Source organism: Trachemys scripta, chromosome 9, assembly GCF_013100865.1.
Source record: "Trachemys scripta elegans isolate TJP31775 chromosome 9, CAS_Tse_1.0, whole genome shotgun sequence".
NCBI classification, from domain to species: domain Eukaryota; kingdom Metazoa; phylum Chordata; order Testudines; family Emydidae; genus Trachemys; species Trachemys scripta.
The window spans coordinates 78,388,180-78,407,223 of record NC_048306.1 but is presented as its reverse complement, the minus strand read 5'-3'; the positions used below and the strand labels follow the sequence as shown (position 1 = coordinate 78,407,223).

At 45.0% G+C, this 19,044-nt stretch overlaps 1 long non-coding RNA gene across 1 annotated transcript in view; it reads left to right on the top strand.

Annotated features, from left to right (window-relative positions):
• LOC117883267 overlaps nucleotides 1–19,044 on the top strand; it is a 203,445-nt gene that overhangs the window by 70,619 nt on the left and 113,782 nt on the right. Inside the window, exon 2 of the long non-coding RNA XR_004647223.1 lies at nucleotides 14,051–14,126. This is a non-coding gene — a long non-coding RNA (uncharacterized LOC117883267). The remainder of the gene's footprint in view (nucleotides 1–14,050; nucleotides 14,127–19,044) is intronic.

Here is a 19,044-nt window from a genome sequence, read left to right as displayed (position 1 = left end):
ATTTTAAGAGTAATTTATTTTCCAAAGTGTTTGGTGCTCTTCTTTTTTAAAAGGCCTTTCCAGAGCACTTGTGATTTCCTTTGCATAGTTTCTGCTTCATTGTTCTAATTTAATAAAAACATAGCAAAATGCAGAGCGCAGACTCTTTCTGCCTAATGATGGACTCCGATTTGTTTGTGCTTCTTGTTAGAGATTTTCCTAATTATACAGCATTTTTCAGTGGCAGCTGAAAAAAAATAAGTGAGCAGCTGGTTTAGAGGCACAGTCTATTACCGTATTACTGGAGCTGTGGAAAAAATGTTACACTCACAGCAAGATTGGTCTAATCAGAAGTAGCAGGGAAAAAAAAACATTTTGTGCTAAGGGAGTAGTTTTAACTTTAAGCCTAAAATCCTAGCGTTGCCAATGAAAAGCCATTTTCAGGTTATCCAATATCACTAGAGGAGGCCACCCATAATCACAGCACAATAATTTACAAATGATTTTTTTGCAGACCAGAATGTTTATGAGGTGGGGAATTATAGGGGAGAAGTGTCCAGCAGAGAATGTATACAGAATGAGAAAAGAAAAAGGACTGTGGGATAAGAGATGAACCTTGAAGGGACTTAAAAGGGACTGCAGCCACGCCCCCCAACTTTCTGTAACAAGAAAAGGGCAAGAGAATCAAATGGACTAGAGCAGCAGTATCTTTATTGTCCATCATACACATTATTTCTCCCATGCTGCCATAACAAATTAAGCCAAGGCGTTCAAAAAAAGTTTGCAGTAATATTCCACGTTATCTTTCCAATAGAGGCTTCAGATATTCTCTTTAAACCCTGAAAAAAGCTTCATATTTAAATAGGATGTAAATCTAATCTTGAAAATCAGCAATTCAGGCCAGGACAAAACTCAGACAAGGTTGCACAGAACCAGAATCATTGTGGAATAACGGTAGCTGTTTCCAGCTTTGAACATCAGGAGATAGTGGGGTTCATTAATTACCCAAGCTTATGTTAGCAGAACTCTTATTGCTTGTTTTATATTTACACAAATACCTACCGTGTGATCTTACCAATTGTGACCTAGTAGCACAATGTCTTCTTTGCCTCTTGGGGTTTTCCTATTTTCAAAGGTTACTGATTGTAAAGCAGCAAAGTTGTCTTGCAACTTATCAGTTAATAACAACACCTTAAAACCAGTTAAACTAGAACTAAATCTATTAATGGGTGTGATGTTTTAAAATGTATAACTGTACATATAGTAAACAGGTAAAACACATTAATTTATATAAGGTATGCACTATATGAAGGCTGCCAACTTCCTTGTTTTTTTCTTCTCTAGATCCTATGCTAGGGATACCAAAAGTAGACATTTACGTTCATGGAAAGGTCAGCATTGTTCTTTACCTCAGCACAGCGCAATACTTGTTGCATAAGCTTCCTAACTGCCAACAGACCAATAGCTTTGAAATAGTAGTTTAATGTAAAGCCTTCAATTGTGTGATCTTCTCACACTACACGTTGCAATAGACAGTGTTTGTGATCTCTTTGTTTCAAAGACCAGACATTCCCACAGGCTCTTGGGCTAGTGCCCTCTCTTAATCAGGTGAGGATTTGGTTTTAAAAATGTCTTTCAATTTAGTGTAGGCCTTGTTTTATTGTTCTTTCAATGCTTTAACTGATTTTAAGGTGTCTTTGTATTTATATAGATTATATAAATGTAATGCGTTTCTCAGCCATGTTGTTTACTGATAAATGTTATATAAAAATGATTGCAGTTGGAGCCAATGACAGTAGTCTGCTTATGGCTTTATTTACAGCCATCTCACTATCTACTTAGGAATCCTTAGACTCTCTTTTTAATCCATAAATCAGTTAATCCATAACACAGCCAAGTTACAAAGCTATATACAGCAGAGCTGCACATGTTTACTGGGCTCTGTCCTGCCAGGTGCTCAATGCCCTTCACGGCTGTTAACTTTAATGGGAGGTGCAACCTCAGCGCCTCACAGAAGATGCTCAGGACCTCACAATTCAGACCCATTAGTGGGATACCTGAAATCATGTGAAAAAGTGCCCAGTTTAGGGCTTCTTCAACCCAAATCTACCCAGCTTCATACAGCTCTAGTAAGCTGTCCATGCAAAGTCTGGTTCATTCTCCTGGTGGGACCCAAGGCTCTCAGCCTGGTGGCAGCAAGTCCACCCAGAGTGGGGTGTACAGAGATGAAAGTCTCCTACAGTTGGTCATTTCTCTGCTGGGGGGCAGAAGCTGGCTGGCAAAGCCCCAGAGAAAGAAATGAAAAGTGGATTGGGGCAGATCGGGGATTCAGTACATCAACAGGGGCTTCCTAGGATGGATGTCAGGGAGGTGCTCCTTGCCTCTTCCAACCAATCACAGCTCAGCTTGCTGTCAGCTATGCCAAAGGTCATTCTGTAGAGCTCTCTTATTGGCCAGGAGGGAAGAAATTGCATCCACCCTAGCTCCTCCCCTCACCCAGCTTGAGGGCCATTCACACTTGCCTTTCCCTTCAGCATGGTCTTCCCTCCCATCCACACGCTTGCGGACCTGGCTTAGGGCAAGATTTTATTGACACATAGTTACTAAATATATGTTGTGATGCTGACACTAACCATGATGTTTTCATCTTTCTGTGAAAGCCAAAATTACAGTCGGGTTGCCACACGTTCCACTACGTTATATGACACCTTTGGGGGCAGATGTAATTTTTGCAGGGGGTGAGTGGGGGGGGGACATTTATTTAGCTATTTGAGGTGAGATGGTAGGTGAGGAGTGACACGTGCCTTCCAGAACTGGGCAATTTATGTGCCACTGTGACCAAAACAGACAGGCAGACTCCCTTGAATTTCCCTCAGCGTCAGCCCTCATCCACTCAAGGGGTTTGAATGTCACTTGTGAGCCAAACACACCCAGGCCTGGATGTATAGCCACTTTGACCTTGGGGGTCTGTCAGTCAAGAGAAATGGTGGCTCATGCTTGTAGCTACTCTTTGCTGAAAAGACTACATTCATCACCTCTTTCATTTGTTTACTTTCCTGTTTGTTTATTTAATAATGTTGCAGATGTACTGTTATTTGAAACATCAAACTTTTAGTGCATGATAGCAGATTCCACATGGCCAGTTAGCACGCAACAGGCCAGAACACCATAGATTTATACCCCAGCTTGCCACATTCTAACTCTCCATAGAGACAAGCCCTTAGCTACTATGGCAGAGCTCTGACCTTGTCCCTGTGGGTCCCATGCTTCTATGCAGTTTATACTAGCCTCAGAGACTCACTGTGACCCTCACATAGCCCTCTGTCTCTAGCACCAGGGTTGCAGTCTACTGAGCCCTTTTCATCATAAGCCAGCAAGGAGGTTAGGGAGAGAACTTCCCACAGTCTCTCTTGTCCCTACAGGCTTATTCAAGAACAGTTTAGCTTCCTGTCCGGACAGGGGCCTGCTTTCCTCTCCTAGGAGAGGTTTCTGTAGTGTTGGGTTGAGGGGAACCCAGGCCCACCCTCTACTCCAGGTTCTGGCCCAGGGACCCTAGTGGCAGCAGCTGTTGACAGCCAACCTTTCACCACCAGAGCTACTACAGTTCCCTGGGCCACCTCCCCACAGCTCTCCCACTTCTCTCTCTTAATGCCTTCTTCACCCTTACCTTAGGGCTCCCTTTCCAGTGACTTGGGAGTATCTTCATTACTCAGCCCTTTAGCCATACTTCCTCTTCGCTGGCTCCTTTTTCCTCTCCCAGCCTGACTGGAGTGAGCCCTTTTACAGTCTCAGAGGGGCCTTAATTAATCAGGTGTGCAAATTAGCTTAACAGCCTCACCTGACTCTTTGCAGGTTAATTGGAATCAGGTGTTCTCATTAGCCTAACCTAGATCAGCCACCGCTCTGGTCAGTCAGGGAACAGAAAACTGCTTATACAGTGGCCAGTATATTTGCCTTCAACTACTCTGCTGTACCCAATGGGCCTGGGTCTATCACACTACATATGCAAACCAGGGAGTTATGTGCAAAATCTGTGCAAGGTGTAGTCTCATGATATAGTGGAAATTAATTATATTAATTAATGGTTCTAAAGGACAGCGATATCTCTTACCTGCCTTTCCCAATTCATAGAACAAAAATTAAATGAATCATCATATCAGCAGGCTTGACAATTGATATGTTCCCCCAAAACATTTTTTTTTTTGGTAAATTACACAGTTGGTACTGTGCTTTGCCTGCAGTTATGCCTCGTTATATCAATCACAATGACAAATGGTCACATAAATTACTATATTATGACTGTCACAACTTGATGCTAAATATTGCATTTGCAGCATCACTTAGCTAAACCATTTGAAGTGTTCTCTGAAAACCCTAGTTAAAGACCATGTGAAACTAAAAGCATGTCGGCAATAAATGGTTTTTAAACTACAGGTTGCTACAAAAAATTATAATTTACATGCTTTCTGGTTGTGTAAGACTAGAAACACACATGAGCCCTTCTGCCTGCTTAGGTTGCAAAAGTGGCTGTCAGATTATTGATATCCAAATCCTGCATTTAGTTCCTGCGATTGGTACTTCCACACATTTTATGAATCCAGGAAACAATTTAAGTATCTAAATGTAGACTCTGAATATCTGATTACTCTGTATGCATTTGAAAATTTGGCCCACAAAATACATCTCTTTTTTCCACGTTATCTGGGTGTGATTCACTGTTCATGGACCTGCCGAGTAGGAACCTTGAGCATCCACATGTCAACGGGATATTATGATATTTCAGAATGTGGTTGAGGTACTTATTTTTTTTAAACTATGCCATTTTAATTGCACAGAGATGGAAATTTATGTTGGATTTTGGGTTCTTAACAGCTGCTGATTCTCAACAGGAGAACATGGCAAGATTATGGAAACAAACAAATGTGAATAAATTGCCATAAGAGCCCTTCTCCCTTGGAACAGAAAAGAATCAGCCAGTTGTTGATTAAGGACTGTCAGGGCCTCAAATTCAGCAGAACCAGTGAAATTCCCCTAGACAAGGCGGCTTGAGGGGAAGACACACAGGACAATGCACATTCACTGTACACCACACAGCACAATTCTAAGGTGGCTTTTGCAGGGAATTTGTGTATGTGGCAAAAACCTGCCCATACTCCAAGGTCCAAGATGTGGTGAGACTAGGCAGGTGCTCTCTATTCTATCATTGGATGCTGTGGCATCACCTGCGGGTTCCTTACACACCACCATTTATTAAGGCTGCATGTGGGGATACATGCTGATGAATAGGAAATGCGAACACATTAAGTTGACTGTCCTACTTCAGAGAGAAACACTGCAGTTTTGGATCATTTTGTGGATCGGGTGGAGTTGAAGTGGGGAGACTCCCTCATTTTCAGACATTTAAAGGGCTGTTTTGCTGCCATCAGTTATTTCTCTTGTCAGTTCCTTTCCTTTTTCACTTTGTGAAGTATCTGATTCTGAGTAGGTAGAACATGCTAAAATGGGGAGAAATAGTTGTGGTTAAACTGAAAATGCTCCTTATTCATGGGTTAACACTGTCTGAAGCAAAATACAGAAATTTTTCACAGGAAATTGCATGGCAAGATAGTCCTTACTTTTTCCTACTGCTCTCTACAATGTCTATGACTTGGTACAGAAAACAGTCCCTGTGCTTTCTAAACAAAGGATAGTGTTTTGTTTACTTAGGTGATCTTTTCAATACACAGAAACACTTCTAGTTCTGGTCAACACCAATCCAAACATTCTTCTCACCTAGCTTTGCAAATAAGAACTCTGTACATGTCGTGTAGCGTGGTTCATTTTTAGAATTCACACAGATGTTGTTATGAAACTGGATTGCTAAATGCTTGATTAACTCATTCTAGTAAGAGGTCCTGTGTGTTTTGAGTCACTTTGTGAACAAAGACAGATTTTCATATGAAAACAGTTAGTGAATATTTTTCCTGAGGCCAATTGATTTTTAACTATTTTGATTTTTTTTTGAGCCATCCTGTTCTATCAGAGAAGGCATTATAAAGGTAACAAAATGATAATGTAACAGATTAGGCATTTGTACTCCTTATTACATTGCAAGTGAATACAATTGCTTTTTTGTTTGTTTTTTTTAAGTAATTCAGATCACCTTTAAAAAAAACAAAGGCCAACTTCTGCAGGCCTTACTTAAGCAAAATCCCCAGGATTGGGGTACAGCTTTGTTATCGTTTTGACTAGCTCCAGATGGCACATTTTTATTTTTGTTTTTACCTGCCCTACATTTTGGAACGCACTGATGAAATTCACTAACCCGATGATCAAGGCCAGTGTTGTTAGCATTTTAAAGATAATCCCCCAGTGTATTTATGCCTGTTGTAGCAAGGTGCATTGGGTAGCTAATGGGGTTTTAAGATATAAATGTTCAGAGAAAATGCTGAGCATTACATAGAGGGAGAAACTTAATAGACTTTCATACATGCATTACAGTTATGAGCCATCCATTGATTTTTAGAAGAAAAAGCCTGCCAATTCCATCTGTATGTATCCCCTAGCTAACACTGTCTGAATCTCTTCACAATTGTCAAATTAGCTTTGAAGTATTATAAGTATCTCCCTTAACTTAAATTCACTCAGCCTGGAAGAACGATTAAGCAAGTTAAAGACAACCATCAAAACAATTAGGCACTCTCTCATTTTTTATACTTGTTTCAGTGATTGTTCACTTTTGGACCCTAATTCTTGACGGAGGACTCCATGGGAGTTTTACATAACTAAGGAAAGCAGGATCAGTATAGGTGTCTACATGGCTGCATCTATACTGGCAATTTCTAGAAAGTCTCTCACCACTGGTGCAATGCCACTGGTACAAACAGTGAGTGCTTTAGGGAAGAGCAGTCGCTGGCTTTTTTCCCCCACTCTTGCCTGAGTACAGTTTGCATTGGTGGGGCTGTAGCAGTGCGAGTGTAATGTGGTCAGATTTCATGAAGAGTGCCATTGTAAAAAGGCCTACATGCATGTGCCTGTACAGCACATGTGTGAGCTAGTATGTGCGTGTATAGTTTCCATGATTAAGAAAAATACCAGTCTGCTTTGTCAGGGCTGGGTCACAGGCAGCCACTGTGCCCTGGTCACCTACTAAGCTGTGATCAGGGGTCAAATAGCTGGGTCAGGAGCAAGCCAGGTCAGAATGCTAGGACATCGGGGTCAGGCACCATGTTGCAGGCAGAATGAAGCCAGGTCAGGATACTGGAGAGTCAGGATCAGATGCCAGCTTACAGACAGAAATCATATCGCAAAGTCAAGGACAAGCCAGGGTATATTTGTTTCTATCCCCTCCCATCCTCCCCCCCCCCCCCCTTTTTTTTTTTTTTGTTGCTTTGTGAGAAGAGGTTTGGAGGAGAACAGGGTAGTGGACTCACAGGTCAATATAGGCAGAGTATGCCCTGATGCAAGAGTGGCATGGAAGAAAACGCATGGCTGCTTGATGGAGAAGCAGACAAGCAGCTGAATAAGACTGTGATAATTACTGAAGCAGAGGAATCAGGAGGTGACTTGTTGAGATACAAGAGCAGCTAAATAAGCATAGGCTGAGTTGCAAAGATCTTTATAGGTGAGGACATGTAGTTTCAACTGGATGTGGTGAGAAATGTGAAAGTAGTTGGAAGGATTCAAAGGGTGGAGCAGGGTGAGGTTGAGAATGATTCTTTGGGCCCAATGCAACTCTCACTGAAGACAACAGAAAGAGCGCCATTGAAGTCATGAGGAGTTAGATCTGGCCCTTAAAGTCCAGCTCACCTTAGTCTGAAAGCAATGCCAAAATTTCATGCGAACCACTAAAAGACTCCTTCTGAATCCTTGCAGTACCACTATCAATTACAGCACCTCGTCTCTGTCTTTAGCTGCCATTTTACAATGTGCAGGAGGGGCGTCTCCCTACCAAGTCTTTACAAACCACCCTTAGGAGAGATATATGCTAGAAGAGGCTGTAGTAACTCATGACTGCCCTTTTCTGAATCAGGATTTGCTTTTAATAATTGATTTGTTTGCCATTTTCCGGCAATTATCATGAATGACCTTGACTTTATTTTCATCAAGAGCAGTGTCCTGTACAGGCTGCACTTTTGGACCTTTCATATTGCATCACTTTACCTTGCTTAGAATTTGCAACCTTTAACCTGTCTCTTCTTCAGCTCTTTGATTCCAGAACTCTTCACCTGGCTTTTGAGAACAGTCTTTCACCCCTGGATCATAAATTTGTTAGAATGGCTAAAAAAATCCCTTGAAAGGTTATCAGCCATCTTGGACTTTCCTGTTACAAAGTGGGAGGCAGCGTGGTGAGGTGGCTGGATATCAGGAAACTTGGGATCGATTCCGAGCTTTGCTGCTGATCTGCTGTGACCCAGTGACAGTGGGGGTATGGCTACACTACGAAATTAGGTCAAATTTGTAGAAGCCGGTTTTATAGAAATCGGTTGTATACAGCCGATTGTGTGTGTCCCCACATAAAATGCTCTGAGTGCATTAAGTCGGCGGATCATGTCCACAGTACCGAGGCGAGCGTCGACTTTCAGAGCGTTGCACTATGGGTAGCTATCCCACAGTTCCTGCAGTCTCCGCCGCCCATTGGAATACTGGGTTGAGATCCCAATGCCTGAATGATGCAAAACAGTGTCACGGGGGGTTCTGGGTACATGTCGTCAGGCCCCTCCCCCTCCGTCAGAGCAACGGCAGACAATCGATTCGCGCCTTTTTACCTGGGTTACCTGTGCAGACAACATACCACGGCAAGCATGAAGCCCGCTCAGCTCAGCTCACCGTCACCGTTATCTGGGTGCTGGCAGACATGGTACTGCATTGCTACACAGCAGCAGCTAACTAATTGCCTTTTGGTAGTAGATGGTGTAGTATGACTGGTAGCCTTCATCAGCGATCGGGGTGCTGGCAGACGTGGGGCTGCATTGCTACACAGCAGCAGCTAACTAATTGCCTTTTGGCAGTAGATGGTGTATTAAGACTGATATCCATTGTTGTCATATTGCAGTTCAATCATGGGCATATGGGCAAACATGCTCAGTCCTATCGAACCATCTTGACGATGATGGCTATCAGTCTTAGTACACTATTTTCTGCCAAGCGCCCAGAAGATGCCGAGGGCTATCAGTCATACTGCACCGTTGGCTGCCAGCTTAAGATGTAAAAAATAGATTTGTTCTGTATTCATTTGCTTCCCCCTCTCTCCGTGAAATCAACGGCCTGCTAAACCCAGGGTTTTGAGTTCAATCTTTGGGGGGGCCATTCTGTGTGACAGTTGTTTGTGTTTCTCCCTGATGCACAGCCACCTTTGTTGATTTTAATTCCCTGTACCTGTACGCCATGTTGTCACTCGCCCCTCCCTCCATCAGATACTAGTTTCACGCCTTTTTTCAGACCAGACGCCATAGCACTGGGATCATGGAGCCCACTCAGATCACTGCAGCAATTATGAGCACTGTGACCACCACGCGCATTGTCCTGGAGTATATGCAGAGCCAGGACATGCCAAAGCAAAACCAGGACCAGCCAAGGAGGCGATTGCAGCGCAGTGATGAGATTGATGAGGAAATTGACATGGACATAAACCTCTCACAAAGTACAGGCCCCAGCAGTGTGCAAATCATGGTGTTACTGGGGCAGGTTCATGCCGTGGAACGCCGATTCTGGGCCCGGGAAACAAGCACAGACTGGTGGGACCACATCGTGTTGCAGGTGTGGGACGATTCCCAGTGGCTGCGAAACTTTCGCATGCGTAAGGGCACTTTCATGGAACTTTGTGACTTGCTTTCCCCTGCCCTGAAGCGCCAGAATACCAGGATGAGAGCAGCCCTCACAGTTGAGAAGCGAGTGGCGATAGCCCTGTGGAAGCTTGCAACGCCAGACAGCTACCAGTCAGTCGGGAATCAATTTGGAGTGGGCAAATCTACTGTGGGGGCTGCTGTGATCCAAGTTGCCAGGGCAATCAAAGACCTGCTGATATCAAGGGCAGTGACTCTGGGAAACGTGCAGGCCATAGTGGATGGCTTTGCTGCAATGGGATTCCCAAACTGTGGTGGGGCGATAGACGGAACCTATATCCCCATCTTGTCACCGGAGCACCAAGCCACCGAGTACATAAACTACAAGGGGTACTTTTCAATGCTGCTGCAAGCCCTGGTGGATCACAAGGGACGTTTCACCAACATCAATGTGGGATGGCCGGAAAAGGTACATGATGTTCACGTATTCAGGCACTCTGCTCTGTTTCGAAAGCAGGAGGAAGGGACTTTTTTCCCGGACCAGAAAATAACCGTTGGGGATGTTGAAATGCCTATCGTGATCCTTGGGGATCCAGCCTACCCCTTAATGCCATGGCTCATGAAGCCGTACACAGGCAGCCTGGACAGTAGTCAGGACCTGTTCAACTATAGGCTGAGCAAGTGCCGAATGGTGGTGGAATGTGCATTTGGACATTTAAAAGAGTGCTTGCGCAGCTTACTGACTCGCTCAGACCTCAGCGAAAAGAATATCCCCATTGTTATTGCTGCTTGCTGTGCGCGCTCCACAATATCTGTGAGAGTAAGGGGGAGACATTTATGGTGGGGTGGGAGGTTGAAGCAAATCGCCTGCCACTGATTACGCGCAGCCAGACACCAGGGCGGTTAGAAGACCACAGCAGGGTGCGGTGCGCATCAGGGAAGCTTTGAAAATGAGTTTTGTGACTGGCCAGGCTATGGTGTGAAACTTCTGTTTGTTTCTCCTTGATGAACCCTCCACCCCCCCCCTCCACCCGGTTCACTCAACTTCCCTGTAAACCAACCACCCCACCCTCCCCTCCCCTCCCCCTTCAAGCACTGCTTGCAGAGGCAATAAAGTCATTGTTACTTCTCATTCATGCAATCTTTATTAATTCATCACACAACTAGGGGGATAATTGCCAAGGTAGCCCGGGAGAGGTGGGGGAGGAGGGAAGGAAAAGGACACACTGCAGTTTAAAACTTTAAAACTTTAGCACTTATTGAAGGCCAGCCTTTCCATGCTCGGGCAATCATCTGGGGTGGGGTGACTGGGTGGCCAGAGGCCCCCCCATCGTGTTCTTGGGCGTCTGGGTGAGGAGGCAATGGGACTTGGGGAGGAGGGCTGTTGGTTACACAGGGGCTGTAGCAGCGGTCTCTGCTCCTGCTGCCTTTCCTGCAGCTCAACCATACGCTGGAGCATATCAGTTTGATGCTCCAGCAGCCGGAGCATCGACTCTTGCCTTCTGTCTACAAGCTGATGCCACCTATCATTTTCAGCCCGCCACCTCTCCTCTCGTTCATATTGTGCTTTTCTGTAGTCAGTCATTGACTGCCTCCACGCATTCTGCTGTGCTCTTTCAGCGTGGGAGGACATCTGGAGCTCCGAGAACATATCATCCCAAGTCCGCCGTTTTCTCCTTCTAATCTTCGCTAGCCTCTGCGAAGGAGAAACATTTGCAGCTGGTGGAGGAGAAAGGAGAGGTGGTCAAGAAAAGACACATTTTAGAGAACAATGGGTACACTCTTTCACGTTAAATTTTGCCATTCACATTACACAGCACATGTGCTTTCGTTACAAGGTCGCATTTTCCCTCTTATATTGAGGGCCTGTCGGTTTGGTGTGAGAGATCACTCACGCAGTGCCAGGCAACAGATTTCGGCTTGCAGGCAGCCATGGTAAGCCACAGTCTTTTGGCTTTTTTAACCTTCTTAACATGTGGGAATGGTTTCAAACAGTAGCGCCATCATTTCCCATACCAAGCACCCGTTGGGTTGGCCATTTAAAATGAGTTTGCAATGTAAAAGGAGGGGCTGTGGTTTCCGGGTTAACTGCAGCACAAACCCAACTAACCCCCCTCGCCCCCCACACCCAATTCTCTGGGATGATCCCTTCACCCCTTCCCCCCACCGCGTGGCTAACAGCGGGGAACATTTCTGTTCAGCAGAGCAGGAACGGGCACCTCTGAATGTCCCCTTAATAAAATCGCCCCATTTCAACCAGGTGACCGTGAATGATATCACTCTCCTGAGGATAACAAAGAGCAATAAGGAATGGATGTTGTCTGCATGCCAGCAAACACCGGGACCATACGCTGCCATGCTTTGTTATGCAATGATTCCAGACTACATGCTACTGGCCTGGCGTGGTAAAGTGTCCTACCATGGCGGACGTGGTAAGGCAGCCCTCCCCAGAAACCTTTTGCTAAGGCTTTGGGAGTACATGAAGGAGAGCTTTCTGGAGATGTCCCTGGAGGATTTCTGCTCCCCCATACATGCTAACAGACTTTTCCAGTAGCTGTACTGGCCGCGATTGGCAGGGCAAATTAATAATTAATCATTAAACACACTTGCTTTTAAACCATGTGTAATATTTACAAAGGTACACTCACCAGAGGTCCCTTGTGTGCCTTCAGGGTCTGGGAGCACGCCTTGGGTGAGTTCGGGGGTTACTGGTTCCAGGTCCAGGGTGATAAACATATCCTGGCTGTTGGGGAAACCGGTTTCTCCACTTCCTTGCTGTGAGATATCTTCATTGTCTTCATCCTCATCTTCCTCGTACCCCGAACCTGCTTCCCTGTTGCGTGATTCTCCATTGATGGAGTCAAAGCACGCGTTTGGAGTAGTGGTGGCTGCACCCCCTAGCATGGCATGCAGCTCCGCGTAGAAGCGGCATGTTTGCGGCTCTGCTCCGAACCTTACGTTTGCCTCTCTGGCTTTGTGGTATGCTTGCCTTAGCTCCTTAATTTTCACGCGGCACTGCTGTGCGTCCCTGTTATGGCCTCTGTCCTTCATGGCCTTGGAGATCTTTTCTAATATTTTGCCATTTCGTTTACTGCTACGGAGTTCAGCTAGCACTGATTCATCTCCCCATATGGCGAGCAGATCCTGTACCTCCCATTCGGTCCATGATGGAGCTCTTTTGCGATCCTGGGACTCCATCACGGTTACCTGTGCTGATTAGCTCCGCGTGGTCACCTGTGCTCTCCACGCTGGGCAAACAGGAAATGAAATTCAAAAATTCGCGGAGCTTTTCCTGTCTACCTGGTCAGTGCATCTGAGTTGAGAGTGCTGTCCAGAGCGGTCACAATGAAGCACTGTGGGATAGCTCCCGGAGGCCAATAACGTCGAATTCCATTCACACTACCCCAATTCCGACCTGCTAAGGCCGATTTTATCGCTAATCCCCTCATCGGAGGTGGAGTAAAGAAACCGGTTTAAAGGGCCCTTTAAGTCGAAAAAAGGGACTTAGCCGTGTGAACGTGTCCAGGCTTAATTTGATTTAACGCTGCTAAATTCGACGTAGTGTAGACCAGGCCTGGGCGAATCACTTCACTTATCCATGCTCCAGTTTCCCAACTGAAATGAGGATAATGATATTTATCCAGACTGGTAAAACACTAAGTATGAAAAGTGCTGTATAAAAGATAAGCATTATTATAAAGGGATGTAGCATGCTAATGTATGATGCAAGTTTCATTAGTGTCCAGAACTCACTTAAACCCTCCCTCCTACTCTCAGGACCATGTAATACCCTAGATCTGCATGTCAAACTCTAATTGACATCTGTAGGAATTAAGTACTTGGATCCAGAGTTGAGTATGGTTTTTATTTTTCTTCCTAGCCTATATTATAACATGCCTTTTCTAGCTTACTTAAGATAACATGGAAATGAGGCTGGCGATTTAACTATCTTTAATACATGCAATTCCCCACTAGCTCTGCTAAAGACTCTTTGGTGAATTTGAGCTACCAAACAAGGATTTCAGGATACTTCAATTATTTTCTTCATCATCATGCTTTTTTTTTAAAAAAACAAAAAAAACACCACCACCCTTGGCAACAAGCACCTCTTTTCTTTCTTTCAGACTCACAAATGTTCTGGCTAGGGGAAAATGAAACCCCACAGAGGATAATGTCAAATATGAAATAGCTTTTGTTTACTTGTATTTCCCCCAGCTGTGTTCCTTTGTTATTTCTCTCTATGGAGCTGAACGCAATTAGTACATGGTTATTTAAAAGATTTTCTTTCTTTTCCTCTTTCATTACAGCTTTATTGAAGGAGGGAAGCACAGATTTCAGCCAAGGAGGCAGGCTACAGGCAAGTCTCGCCATGATATTTCCCCGGTGAGTAGCTGTTTAAAAGTCGCTTTACAAGTTATTGCCATCTCTTGTTAGGGTTTACTCTCCCTCAAATAATAAATACAGGTGACTATAGATCAGTAAAGTTTTTCAGCCAGAACTTTTTTGGGTCAAAAAATGCAGATTCAGGTTTGTGAATTCATGTCAAATTTGCTGAACTGTTTCAGTTGGGAGGTGGGCGGGGAGGGGGGAATTAAACAAAAAATCAAAATGTTTCATTTCAGCATTTTCAAAACAACTTTCCATTTAGAATTTTACTTCAATTTTATTTAAATTTAAAAAAAAATGAAAAGGAAGATAAATGTTTTGTTTTCAGCTGGACAAAATGTTTTGTTTGACCAAATGTTTTTGTTTAAATTTTTTTCATTTTAGTAAAAAAAAAAACTTGTACAATTTTCATTTTGGGTTGACATGAAACTATTTTTTCCATGGGAGTCCTGCTGAACCCCTCCCCCCACAATGGAATTACTTTCTCTAGAAAATGATATACCATTTATGGACCCCATGATATCTGGAAATGGAGACGCATTCTGCACGACCATATACTCTTCCATCACACTTCCGCTACCCAACTCACACTGTCTGTCCAAATATAACTGTTCTTAAATTTTGCAAAAATGTATGCAAAGGTCAAAGTAACCTGGGTTGGTTACTCGGGGTAGCAAGTGAGGAGAGGCTATGGGGTGGGAGTTTTAGCCAGGCTTCCTTCTTGTACCCCCTTCCTACCCACTTATTCGCAATGAAGAGTACCAGGCAAGTCTCCAATCCTCTCCACGCTGCAGCCAAAGTTACAGTCTGAACAGAGATGAACCAGATCTTTATTCTTCCTTACTCCCTTGTGTGGCCAAATAAGGGCTTGTCTACATGGGGAATTACTCCAGTATAGCTATTCCTGATAAAGAGCTGCTACACATGGAGTTATTGTGAAATAAGTGCCTTACTCCTTTAAACAGGAATAGTTAACCCTCCCACTTGAAATTCACACCCTACTGTAATTTGCATTAGTTTTCATGTGTAGACACTCTGGCCTGACACACTCTAGCCATAGGACATAATGAATTGAAATAGAAAATATTGAAACAAAAAATACAGAAAGTGTCTCTTTGTTACTACATGGGGCTAAACTACACACCCAGAGCATCTGTTTGTGACATCTCAGTTCTAGTCAATGCAATTGATTCCACTCCACTTCATCATGCTGGTATTGCATCAGAGCTACCCTAGATTTAAGGCAGCTGCAGTTCAGCAGAACATCATGACTCCTAGTTGGCAGGGACAGATGGGTCTAGCAGTTATTGCTGAGGACCAGAAGGGAAAAAAAATATTTAAATTCTGACCTGCAACTTGCCACTGACTCACTGCATGACATTGAGAAGGATAGTTATATATCTGTTTTGTTTAATGGTCATTTAAATCAGAAAACTCCACAGCGTAACTCTGTTACCTCATATTAGTCTATTACTTTACAATGAAACTGGAACATTTCCACGTGCTGTATTGTAACTTGACACTAACTTTTGGCTGGTCCTCACCTCCTTAGTACTCTAAGGCTGACATGAGTCTAAGGCAAAGGTTCTCAGTTTGCAATTCAGCTTCTGGTTTTGTGCCCAGAGCATACACGCTAGCTGCAAAACATAACAGTCATGGTCCTACACTACCTTCAGTTGCATTGCCTAAAGCAAATTTAATGAGGCTGTTTTCAGCTATAACTTAGGTAAACAATCTATGAGCCGAACAGACTTGGTGAATTATTAGTCCAATTGAGGACTCATTCAGTTTCTCTTCTCACATAATTCACTCTTCAGCACTCCAGAGATCTGGACCATTTGTCTCCTGGCAGTTCTGGCAATGCAATGTGATACACAATTAGTACCAGAGCTACATGGTGTTATGCATATAAATCACTCGGATTTGTAATGAGCCAGCCACTGCAACAGCCAGTTTTTGCTTTACAAGTGACAACTCCCTTTGGTCATTCAAAGACCATGTTTGCAAGTCAGAGACCTATCCTGAGGGTAAGCCAAACAAAAGATAAAGCAACTTCTGTGTGCTCCAGTTCCACACAAAGCCTTTTTGTTCTGTGTTTATTTCTGATCTTCCTAGTACCATAGGTTAAGAATCATAAATACCTCAGCTTTTTTGTAGCTCATGGTTTGTGTTGTCTAGAACATGGTTACTTTGTTCATTCAACTGGCTCCTACTCCTGCATGTATCACCAAACTTAGTGCTTACTCTGTAAGCAGTCTCATTGAAGTCATATGGCACAATTCATGGTAATAGATACTATGCCCAGCAGTAAGTATTTGTGGGATCAGCTCCTTGTTATCAGATCCTCACTCGCTGTTACTTATTGTAATTTTCATAGGCCAGTGTAATTAGTCTCCAAACTAGGGTGACCAGATATCCCGATTTTATAGGGACAGTTCCGATTTTTGGGTCTTTTTCTTATATAGGCTCCTATTACTCCCCATCCCCTGTCCTGATTTTTCACATTTGCTGTCTGGTCACCCCACTCCAAACTGTCTCCAATTTAACAGTAAATGGGTTCTAGGCTAGACTTCTGGACAAACACTATGGCCTGTAGTCTTGGGTTGTCCCAAGCTGTGCTCTGAGCAGAATCTGAGTGAGAAGGAGCAGAGATTATGGCCTTGTCTACACTAAAGGGAAAAGTCAATATAAACTACGCAATTTGAGTTACGTGAATAGCATAACTGAAATCAACGTAGCTTAGATCTACTTTCCGCGGGGTCCACACTACTTGACGTTGACAGGAGAGACTCCCCTTATTTTTCTCAATCAGGAGGAGTACAGGAGTCGACAGGAGAGCAATCGGCGGCCGATTTAGCAGGTCTTCACTAGAGTGCCACTGCTATAAATATTTTGCTTATGTCAGGGTGGGCAATTGAAAGAGGGAGGTTTTTCCTGTCGTTACACTGGCCCGCAGGACTGTCCTGTCCGGTCCGCCTGAGCTCCCGGCAGGGGAGGCTCCCCCGGCCCCTCCCCCACCTTCCCCCATCTCACAGAGCCTCAGAGTGCCGCGCCAGCGCTCTGGACCACTCCTGGGCGGCTCTGCAGCTCCTGCCACTTTGAACAGCATGGTAAGGGGGTGGGGCTGTGAGCTCCAGCGGGCCGCATGGCATCGATACACGCTGCCCTGAGCAGCATGGTAAGGGGTCCGGGCCGGGGCTGGGAGGAGGGGTTGGATAAGGAACAGGGAGTGGTTGGAGGGGGTGGAGGTTCTGTGGGGGCTGTCAGGGGACGGGGGGGGGGTTGGGTAGGCGTGGGAGTTCCAGGGGTCTGTCGGGGTGGTGGTGGATGGGGGGGTCGGGGCAGTCAAGGGAGAGAGAGCGGGGTGAGTTGGGTAGGAGGTCCTGGGGGCCAGTTAGGGTGGAGGGGGGGTCTCAAGAGCGGGGGGGGTTGTTGGGTTGCGGGTTCTGAGGGGGGCAGTCAGGGGCAGAACATAGGTGGGGGTTGGATGCAGGGGAACAGGCTGTTTTGGGAGACACAGTCTTCCCTACCCGGCCCCCGATACAATTTTGCAATCCCGATGTGCAGGGCCAGCTTTAGGAATCGCGGGGCCCGATTCGACAGTTTCGACAGGGCCCTGGCAGGGATGACTAAAAAAAAAAAAAAAACACATAAAAAAACATGTGGGGCTTATACTCACCGGGTGGTGCTCCGAGTCTTCGGTGGCACTTCGGTGGCTGGTCCTTTACTCGCTCCAGGTCTTCGGTGGCACTGAAGGACGTGCTGCCAAAGTGCCGCTGAAGACCCGGAGCGAGTGAAGGACCTGCCGCCGAAGTGCCACCGAAGACCCAGTAGGGAACCTGTTGTTAAGATTTTGGCAGCTCATCACTGCCTCAGACCCTACGCTACCAGCACTCCCAGCTATCTTTGAGACACCGCCGACTTCTTGAGGAAACAACAATGCAATGGTGATCTTCCTGAAAACACCATCCTGGCCACCATGGATGTACAAGCGCTTTACACCAATATTCCACATGAGGGTGGACTATAAGCTGTCAGGAACGGTATCCTGATGAGGCCACAACACGCCTGGTGGGGGAGCTTTATGACTTTGTCCTCACCCACAACCATTTCAGATTTGGGGACATCTTATACCTTCAAGTCAGTGGCACTGCTATGGGTATCCGCATAGCCTCACAGTATGCCAACATTTTTATGGCTGACTTAGATCAATGCTTCCTCAGCTCTCGTCCCCAAGCGCCCTCCTCTACTTGCGCTACATTGATGACATCTTCATCATATGGACCCATGGAAAGGAGGCCCTTGAAGAATTCCACCTGGATTTCAACAATTTCCACCCCACCATCAACCTCAGCCTGGACCAGTCCACACAAGAGATCCACTTCCTGGACACTACAGTGCAAATAAGTGATGGTCACATAAACACTTAAACATAAATACCGGAAACCTACTGACTACTATACTTACCTATATGCCTCCAGCTTCCATTCAGGACACATCAAATGATCCATTGTCTACAGCCAAGCCCTAAGATACAACCTAATTTGCTCCAATCCCTCAGACAGAGACAAACACCTACAAGATCTTTATCAAGCATTCTTAAAACTACAATACCCACCTGGGGAAGTGAGGAAACAGATTGACAGAGCAAGACGGGTACCCAGAAATCACCTACTACAGGACAGGCCCAACCAGGAAAATGAGAGAACACCACTGGCCATCACGTACAGCCCCTAGCTTAAACCTCTCCAGCACATTATCAACGGTCTACAACCTATCTTGGAAAACAATCCCTCACTCTCACAGACCTTGGGAGGCAGGCCAGTCCTCGCTTACAGACAACCCCCCAACCTGAAGCAAATACTCACCAGCAACTACACACCACATCACAGAAACACCAACCCAGGAACAAATC